This window comes from Penaeus vannamei, chromosome 2 (genome assembly GCF_042767895.1).
Source record: "Penaeus vannamei isolate JL-2024 chromosome 2, ASM4276789v1, whole genome shotgun sequence".
Taxonomy (NCBI): Eukaryota; Metazoa; Arthropoda; class Malacostraca; order Decapoda; family Penaeidae; genus Penaeus; species Penaeus vannamei.
In genome coordinates, this window is record NC_091550.1 from 6,087,825 (window position 1) to 6,097,824 (window position 10,000).

At 32.0% G+C, this 10,000-nt stretch overlaps 5 non-coding genes across 5 annotated transcripts; 3 read left to right on the forward strand and 2 right to left on the reverse strand.

Annotated features, from left to right (window-relative positions):
* Positions 1–2,673: 2,673 nt before the first annotated feature.
* TRNAV-CAC (transfer RNA valine (anticodon CAC)) lies at positions 2,674–2,746 on the reverse strand. The gene has a single exon. It is a non-coding gene; the product is annotated as a tRNA-Val (tRNA).
* Positions 2,747–4,098: 1,352 nt separating this feature from the next.
* On the forward strand, positions 4,099–4,172 carry TRNAV-CAC (transfer RNA valine (anticodon CAC)). Its single transcript has one exon. It is a non-coding gene; the product is annotated as a tRNA-Val (tRNA).
* A 755-nt stretch (positions 4,173–4,927) lies between these two features.
* Positions 4,928–5,000, forward strand: TRNAV-CAC (transfer RNA valine (anticodon CAC)). Its single transcript has one exon. It is a non-coding gene; the product is annotated as a tRNA-Val (tRNA).
* A 1,255-nt stretch (positions 5,001–6,255) lies between these two features.
* TRNAV-CAC (transfer RNA valine (anticodon CAC)) lies at positions 6,256–6,328 on the reverse strand. Its single transcript has one exon. It is a non-coding gene; the product is annotated as a tRNA-Val (tRNA).
* A 1,109-nt stretch (positions 6,329–7,437) lies between these two features.
* On the forward strand, positions 7,438–7,511 carry TRNAV-CAC (transfer RNA valine (anticodon CAC)). The gene has a single exon. It is a non-coding gene; the product is annotated as a tRNA-Val (tRNA).
* The last annotated feature ends 2,489 nt before the right edge of the window (positions 7,512–10,000 follow it).

A 10,000-nucleotide genomic window follows, 5' to 3' on the forward strand; every position in this document is an offset into this window, starting at 1 on the left:
GATCCCGAGCGTATGACAGCAATCATTATTTTTTCAAGGATATTAATGTATCTTACTGTATCAAATGATGATGCAATAATATACGAATAAAGGAATGTTCGTGCAACTCCGCAGTACAACACAAAGCATATTAGGATTAAATCATAACCTATGAAGAACTCTACTCGCTAATGTGGTCTCGTTCCTTGTACATTCAATATATTTCCCTATCTTGTTACTGCTTTTTAATTCCGTTTATCCATTATTGTATTTACAATTTCGGAACAGAAACGGCTCGATTAGGGATGGACTCATATGTCTATATATATACATACATACACATATATGTATGTATATATATATAGATATATATATATACATACATATACAGACACACACACACACACACGTGTGTGTGCCCTAATGGCCAATGAAATCTGTCCCAGTGAAGAGAAAAAGTTAGTCGAAAATTTAAAGTTCATCAAGGCTTTGCAGCGCTGTCCTTACATTATCAATGCATGTATTCGAAAGCTTTCTCTTTTTTCCCCTTATTTCCATTTTTACACATTTTCTTTATGTTAAAAAAAGAATGAAATGTAATATTCTTATTCCATGAGATATCGTTATATCATCCTCAGCTTAGAACTAATCACATACTTTTCAAATGTATCTTGACTTGAATTTTACTTTAATGATCGTTCATTACGTGTGTATTGAAGGCCAAGCGCCCTTTGTCAAGGCAAGGCAAATGGCAAGATGTTGTAAAGCTTCTTTCTTGGCCTTGACTATTAATATTCTTAATATTCTTAGCTATTAATATCTTCAAGAATATAATTGCTCCTCATGCAGGTGAAGCAGGCCACTTGACGTTTATTTCCGGCCAAGTGGAACTAAGCTTTAACTCCCGTGAATTAATCTATTTACACTAAAAGAAACGAAAGAAAGAAAGACAAAAAAGCAACATGTAATATAGTTTTGTTTTATTTTACAGAGGAAGATGAAACCATTTACTGCCGCAAAACAAATTAGTATGATACATTGTGCACTTATATCCGTGGAAAGGTATGAATGAGAACGAATATCTTCACAATACAAGAGATATTCGTTCTCTTTCATTCCTTTCCACATTTGTCAACATGAATACGGTTCACTTATATCCGTGTTCTTTCCCATATCTGAGTGGTTGGTTTCAATCAACATACACTTATAGTGTGATTATCATTTGGATATGTTATAATAAACACTTCAACGAAAGGATATATCTCAGAATGAAACAAACCCACAAAACATACAGTAAGGTTAAGATACAACAACTTTGGAGTGAAAGGTGTGTTAGTGTGACTCGAACCCAGATGAATGACCTCTCGTAAAATGAATGACCCAGAACGAGTCCAGATAAGCAGCCTTTGTGTCCTAAAGCCTCTTCCTGCAACTTGTAATTTAACAGAGTGTATGGACGAGTTGAGTTGCGTTGAGCTGCAATATGGCGGAGTGTAATTGTTAGAACTAATTTCCGAATTATTGCATTTCTCTCATTCTCTCTCTTCTTTTGTAGGTCTGCGTGTTTATTTATTTGTAATCATTTTCATTCTCGCAGTCTCTCTCTCGCTTTCAACCACTATTTACATCAGAATATAAAACAGCGAAGCATCCTTCCTAACTACCGTTCCCGTGGTGTAGTGGTTATCACGTGCGCTTCACACGCGCAAGGTCCTCGATTCGATCCCGAGCGGATACTAGGATTAATTGATTTTATAAAGAATATTGCATACGCACACTTATGTGTGTGTGTGTGTGTGTATATATATATATATATACTTACATAAATTATATATATATATATATCCCTCCCCCTCTCTATCTATCTATATATCTATATATATATGTATGTTTCTATATATACACACACTCATCTATAGATAGATATATACATGCATAAACAGATACATATATACATATATATTGTACATATACATACATGTATGTGTGTGTGTGCTTATATAGGTATATATATGTATATGTATATATATTTCTATGTCTCTCCTTTTCAGTCAACCTAACTATCCATTTATCTATATGTACTCAAACATATATATGTAACTCATGTATAATCTATATATAAGTATATATATATATTTGTCTTATTGTTTATGAATTCGTTTACATATGCATATTGATTTATATATGTATACATGAATATACATACATATACATGTATAGATATGTATATATGTGTGTACATACACACACAGACACACGCACATACACACACACACACACACACACACACACACACACACACATATATATATATATATATATATATATATATATGTGTGTGTGTGTGTGTGTGTGTGTGTGTGTGTGTGTGTGTGTGTGTGTGTGTGTATGTGTGTAGATATTTATGTAAAAAAAATATATATATATATAACTGAAATATATACTACATATTACATATATATGTTAATATATACACATGTATATACTAAAATATATATATATGTATGTGTGTGTGTGTGCATATATATATATATATATATATATATATATATATATATATATATATATATATATATATATTTACAGAGAGAGAGAGAGAGAGAGAGAGAGAGAGAGAGAGAGAGAGAGAGAGAGAGAGAGAGAGAGAGAGAGAGAGAGTCCATGTAATATTCTTGAAAAAAAGAGAATAGAGCTAGTATCCGCTCGGGATCGAACCGAGGACCTTGCGCGTGTGAAGCGCACGTGATAACCACTACACCACGGGAACGGTAGTTAGGAAGGATGCTTCGCTGTTTTATATTCTGATATAAATAGTGGTTGAAAGCGAGAGAGAGAGACTGAGAGAATGATAACAATAATTAAAACAAAGAGAGAATATGAGTGAAAAAGGATAAAGCACGAAAGAAATAGTGTATTCACTATTTCACCTTTACTGTGTAAATATAGATAGGTATATATGGATATATATATATTATATGCATATATATATATATATATATATATATATATATATATATATATATATGATTGGGTTGGGTGGGTTAGGTTAGGTTAGGTTAGATAAGATTTTCATTCCGGTCCTCGCTGACTTTCGGTGTTTATTAATTATCCTTGAAAAAAATGATGTTTTGATTGATTTTCTCTCTTGGGTCGAGGTTTAGCACAGGTGGTTTGGAATAACAGTTACTTGACAATATAATGAAAAAAACAAAAAGATGAAATTTCCTTTGTTTTTATACATTCAGGATCTGGTATTACGAACATAAACTAATTTTGGAAAGCAAACTCTTTTTGATCGTCTTTGCAAAATCTGCCTATGCTACATTACGATTGTGTCATTATTTATTTATTTATCTATTTATTATTATTATTATTATTATTATTATTTTATCAAGCAAAACATACACTCATATTATCTACTTTTACTGTAGTGGATTTTTAATAATGATTGACAACCATCATGGATAAGATTATATAAGTAGAATAAGTTAAAATCTATTTTCGGAAACTCACTAACAATGTCATGCACACATGCGAGTGGAAATACGTTTTGGAAATGTCATTTTTATGATTTTCTGATGAAGAAATCTGAGTTTGTGTTATTTTACAATGTGATCAATGTGGCTTTAAATCTTTGAATCATTTCAAATAAAAAACAAATAGTTTTCTGTCTTTTTTTTAAATCCTGTACGAAACTTTACACCTGATTTCTTATCTTTTAAATTTTTATTTGTCTTCCATCTGTTTTTCGAATTGTGTCAATCTTTTTCTCTCTTTCATTTTCTTTCTCTATATAGACTTTCATACATATATGTAGAATATATATATACATATCTGTATATATCATTTCATATATATGTAAATATAACCCATACACATATATATTCGCCTTCACATTTGTTTTAAACAGGATAGAAAAAAAGTGTTATTTTTGTACCAAACACTTTTTTTCCTCGTTAGCCCCCTCCCCCATCACCGTCCCTCTTATTATCTCCCTCTCTCTCTATCTATCTCACTCACACATGCCCTCTCTTCTCTCTCTCTCTCTCTCTCTCTCTCTCTCTTGCCAACCGGTAATTGCAACATAATACTGAACAAAGAAACTAATTTCATAACATCGTTTCCGTGGTGTAGTGGTTACCACGTGCGCTTCACACGCGCAAGGTCCTCGGTTCGATCCCGAGCGGAAGACAGCAGCTATCACTTTTTTCAAGGATATTAATGTATCTTACTGAATCAAATGGCGATGCAATTATATACGAATAAAGGAATGCTCGTGCAACTCCGCAGTACAACATAAAGCATAATAGGATTAAATTATAAACTATGAAGAACTCTACTCGCTAAGGTGGTCTCGTTCCTTGTTCATTCATTATATAGTAAACAGAGTGTATGGACGAGTTGAGTTGCGTTGAGCTGCAATATGGCGGAGTGTCATTGTTAGAACTAATTTCTGAATTATTGAATTTCTATCATCCTCTCTTCTTTTGTATGTCTGCGTGTTTATTTCTCTTCATCTTTCCATGTCTCTCTTTTTCTTTCTCTTCCTTTTTATATTCATCTGCATCTCTCTTTATTTTTTTTTCTCTCTTCTTCTGTATATCTCTTATTTTCTCTCCATCCTCCACTTCCTCATTTTATCTGTCCACTTCTCTTCGCTTGTCAGTCTGTATCTCTCTCGCTCTTTTATTAACCTGTATCTCATTCAGAATACCTTACAGAGGGACACCCCATATTACTACCGTTCCCTTAGTGTATATTTACACACAATCTGAAATAGTCGATACACTCTCTCTTTCGTTCTTTATCCTTTTTCACTCATATTCTCAGTTTTTGTGTTTTTGTTTTGTTTTAATCATTGTTTTCCTTCTCGCAGTCTCTCTATCTCTCGCTTTCAACCACTATTTATATCAGAATATAAAACAGCGAAGCATCCTTCCTAACTACCGTTCCCGTGGTGTAGTGGTTATCACGTGCGCTTCACACGCGCAAGGTCCTCGGTTCGATCCCGAGCGGATACTAGGAGGAGTGTGTTTTTTCAAGAATATTATATACACAACTCTCGTGTGTGTGTGTGTGTATATATATATATATATATATATATATATATATATATATATATATATATATATATATATATATATATTATTTATATATATATATTAAGCATATTTCTCTACCTCCCTCCCTCTCTCTCTCCCTATCTATCTATATATGTGTGTATATGTATATATACATATATATATATAGATATATAGATATATTCATGTATATATGTATGTATCTATATATATATACACACTCATCTATAGATAGATACATACATGCATAAATATAGATACATATATACATATATATAGTACATATACATACATATGTGTGTGTGTGCTTACATAGGTATATATATATATATATATATATATATATATATATATATATATATATATATTACTGTCTCTCCTTTTCAGTCAACCTAGCTATCCATTTATCTATCTTTATGTACTCACACATATATATGTAAATTATGTATAATCCATATGTATATCTATATATACGTATATATATATATATATATATATATATATATATATATATTTGTCTTATTCTTTATCAATTCATTTACATATGCATATTGATTTATATATATACATGAATATACATACTTATACATTTATACATATGTATATATGTGTGTACATACACACACACACACACACACACACACACATATATATATGTAGATATTTCTATAATTCATATATATATATAAATGGAATATATACTACATATTACATGTATATGTTAATATATACACATGTATATACTAACATATATATATATATATATATATATATATATATATATATATATATACATACATATGTGTGTGTGTGTGTTTGTGTGTGTGTGTGTGCGTGTTTATATATAATATACGTATATTTTCATATTTACTTATATATGCTTCTGTGTGCCTGTGTATGCGTGCTGCTTATCTGGACTCGTTCAGGGTCATTCATTTTACGAGAGGTCATTCATCTGGTTTCGAGCCACACTAACATTCACACGCACACACACATATGTATGTATATGTACTCATATATGTATCTATATTTATACATATATGTATCTATCTAGAGATGAATGTGTGTATATATATATGTGTGTGTGTGTGTGTGTACACATATATATACATATACATATAAATATAGATATAGATAGATAGAGAGAGAGAGAGAGAGAGAGCATGTAATATTCATGAAAAAAAACACCACCCTTAGTATCCGCTCGGGATCGAACCGAGGACCTTACGCGTGTGAAGCGCACGTGATAACCACTACACCACGGGAACGGTAGTTAGGAAGGATGCTTCGCTGTTTTATATGCTGATATAAATAGTGGTTGAAAGCGAGAGAGAGAGAGAGACTGAGAGAATAACAATAATTAAAACAAAAAACAGAGAATATAAGTAAAAGTGGTTTGGAATAACAGTTACTTGACAATATAATGAAAAAACAAAAAGATGAAATTTCCTTTGTTTTTATACATTCAGGATCTGGTATTACGAACATAAACTAATTTTGGAAAGCAAACTCTTTTTGATCGTCTTTGCAAAATCTGCCTATGCTACATTTCGATTGTGTTATTATTTATTTATTTATTATTATCATTATTATTATTATTTAATCAAGCAAAACATACACTCATATTATCTACCTTTACTGTAGTGGATTTTTAATGATGATTGACAACCATCACGGATAAGATTATATAAGTAAAATAAGTTAAAATCTATTTTCGGAAACTCACTAACAATGTCATGCACACATGCGAGTGGAAATACGTTTTGGAAATGTCATTTTTATGATTTTTTGAGTTTGTGTTATTCTACAGTGTGATCAATGTGGCTTTAAATCTTTGAATCATTTCAAATAAAAAACAAATAATTTTTTGTTTCTTTTTTCAATCCTGTACGAAACTTTACACCTGATTTCTTATCTTTTAAATTTCTATTTGTCTTTCATCTGTTTTTCCAATTGTGTCAATCTTTTTCTCTCTTTCATTTTATTTCTCTATATAGACTTTCATACATATATGTAGAATATATATACATATCTGTATATATCATTACATATATATGTAAATATAACCCATACCAATATATATATACGTCTTCACATTTGTTTTAACAGGGTAGAGAAAAAGTGTTGTTATTGTACCACTTTTTTTTCTCGTTGGCCTCCTTCCCCATCACCGTCCCTCTTATTCTCTCTCTCTCTCTCTCTATCTCACTCACACATGCTCTCTCTTGTCTGTCTGTCTGTCTGTCTCTCTCTCTCTCTCTCTCTCTCTCTCTCTCTCTCTCTCTCTCTCTCTCTCTCTCTGTCTCTCTCTCTCTCTCCCCTTGCCAGCCGGTAATTGCAATATAAAAGTGAACAAAGAAACTATCTTCATAACATCGTTTCCGTGGTGTAGTGGTTACCACGTGCGCTTCACACGCGCAAGGTCCTCGGTTCGATCCCGAGCGGAAGACAGCAGCTATCACTTTTTTCAAGGATATTAATGTATCTTACTGAAACAAATGGCGATGCAATTATATACGAATAAGGGAATGCTCGTGCAACTCCGCAGTACAACACAAAGCATAATAGGATTAAATTATAACCTATGAAGAACTCTACTCGCTAAGGTGGTCTCGTTCCTTGTACATTCATTATATTTCCCTATCTTGTTACTGCTTTTTAATTCCGTTTATCCATTATTGTATTTACAATTTCGGAACAGAAACGGCTCGATTAGGGATGGACTCAACGGCCCTTATGGAAAATCCCGCCAGTGAGTTCGTATTTAATTGTACGAAGGAGACAAAGCAAGGACTGCGAGAAGGATCGGATGAAAGGCGCTGTTTATCTGGGCGAAGAAAGAAACGAAGAGGAACAGAGAGGGAATGGCCAGGAAGCCTTGCTATGTATATATATATGTGTGTGTGTGTGAGTGTGTGTGAGTGAGTGTGTGTGTGTGTGTGTGTGTGTGTGTGTGTGTGTGTGTGTGTGTGTGTGTGTGTGTGTGAGTGTGAGTGTGTGTGTGTTTATACATATATGTATATATATGTGTGTATGTATATATATGTATATATATATGTATATATATAGCCATATATATTTACATATATAAATGTGTATGTATATATATATATATAGATATACACACATGTGTATATATATTTATGTATGTATGTATGTATGTATAGGCATATATACATACATATATGAATGTATATATACATACATATATGAATGTATATATATATATATATATACATATATATATTATATATATATTTATATTATATATATACATTGCAGCGCTGTCCTTACATTATTAATGCATGTATTCGATAGCTTTCTCTCTTTTTCCCTTATTTCTAATTTTACAAATTTTCTTTATGCAAAAAAAAAGAAAAAAAAGAAAAAAAAGGAAATATAATATTCTTATTCCATGAGATATCTTTTATATTATCCTCAGCTTAGAACTAATCACAAACTTTTCAAATGTATCTTGACTTGAATTTTACTTTAATGATCGTTCATTACGTGTGTATTGAAGGCCAAGCGCCCTTTGTCAAGGCAAGGCAAATGGCAAGATGTTGTACAGTTTCTTTCTTGGCCTCAACTATTAATATTCTTAATATTCTTAGCTATTAATATCTTCAAGAATATAATTGCTCCTCATTTAGGTGAAGCAGGCCACTTGACGTTTATTTCCGGCCAAGTGGAACTAAGCTTTAACTCCCGTGATTTAATCTATTTACACTAAGAGAAACGAAAGAAAGAAAGACAAAAAAGCATGTAATATTTTATTTTACAGAGGAAGATGAAACCATTTACTGCCACTCGCAAAAGAAAACAATATGATACATTGTGCACTTATATCCGTGGAAATGTATGAATGAGAAAGAATATCTTCATAATACAAGAGAAGTTTGTTCTCATTCATACCTTTCCACATTTGTCAACATGAATATGGTTCACTTACATCCGTGTTCTTTCACACATCTCAGTAGTTGGTTTCAATCAACATACACTTATAGTGTGATTATCATTTGGATATGTTATACTATCATAAACACTTCAACGAAAGGATATATCTCAGAATGAAACAAACCCACAAAACATACAGTAAGGTTAACTTAAGATACAACAACTTTGGAGTGAAAGGTGTGTTAGTGTGACTCGAACCCAGATGAATGACCTCTCGTAAAATGAATGACCCAGAACGAGTCCAGATAAGCAGCCCTTGTGTCCCAAAGCCTCTTCCTGCAACTTGTAATTTAACAGAGTGTATGGACGAGTTGAGTTGCGTTGAGCTGCAATATGGCGGAGTGTCATTGTTAGAACTAATTTCCGAATTATTGCATTTCTCTCATTCTCTCTCTTCTTTTGTAGGTCTGCGTGTGTATTTATTTGTAATCATTTTCATTCTCGCAGTCTCTCTCTCGCTTTCAACCACTATTTACATCAGAATATAAAACAGCGAAGCATCCTTCCTAACTACCGTTCCCGTGGTGTAGTGGTTACCACGTGCGCTTCACACGCGCAAGGTCCTCGGTTCGATCCCGACCGGATACTAGGATTAAACTGATTTTATAAAGAATATTGCATACGCACACTTATGTGTGTGTGTGTGTGTGTATATATACATATACCAACATAAATTATATATATATATCCCTCCCCCTCTTTATCTATCTATATATCTATATATATATATGTATGTTTCTATATATACACACACTCATCTATAGATAGATATATACATGCATAAACAGATACATATATACATATATATTGTACATATACATACATGTATGTGTGTGTGTGCTTATATAGGTATATATATGTATATGTATATATATTTCTATGTCTCTCCTTTTCAGTCAACGTAACTATACATTTATTTATATGTACTCACACATATATATGTAACTCATGTATAATCTATATGTAAGTATATATATATATAT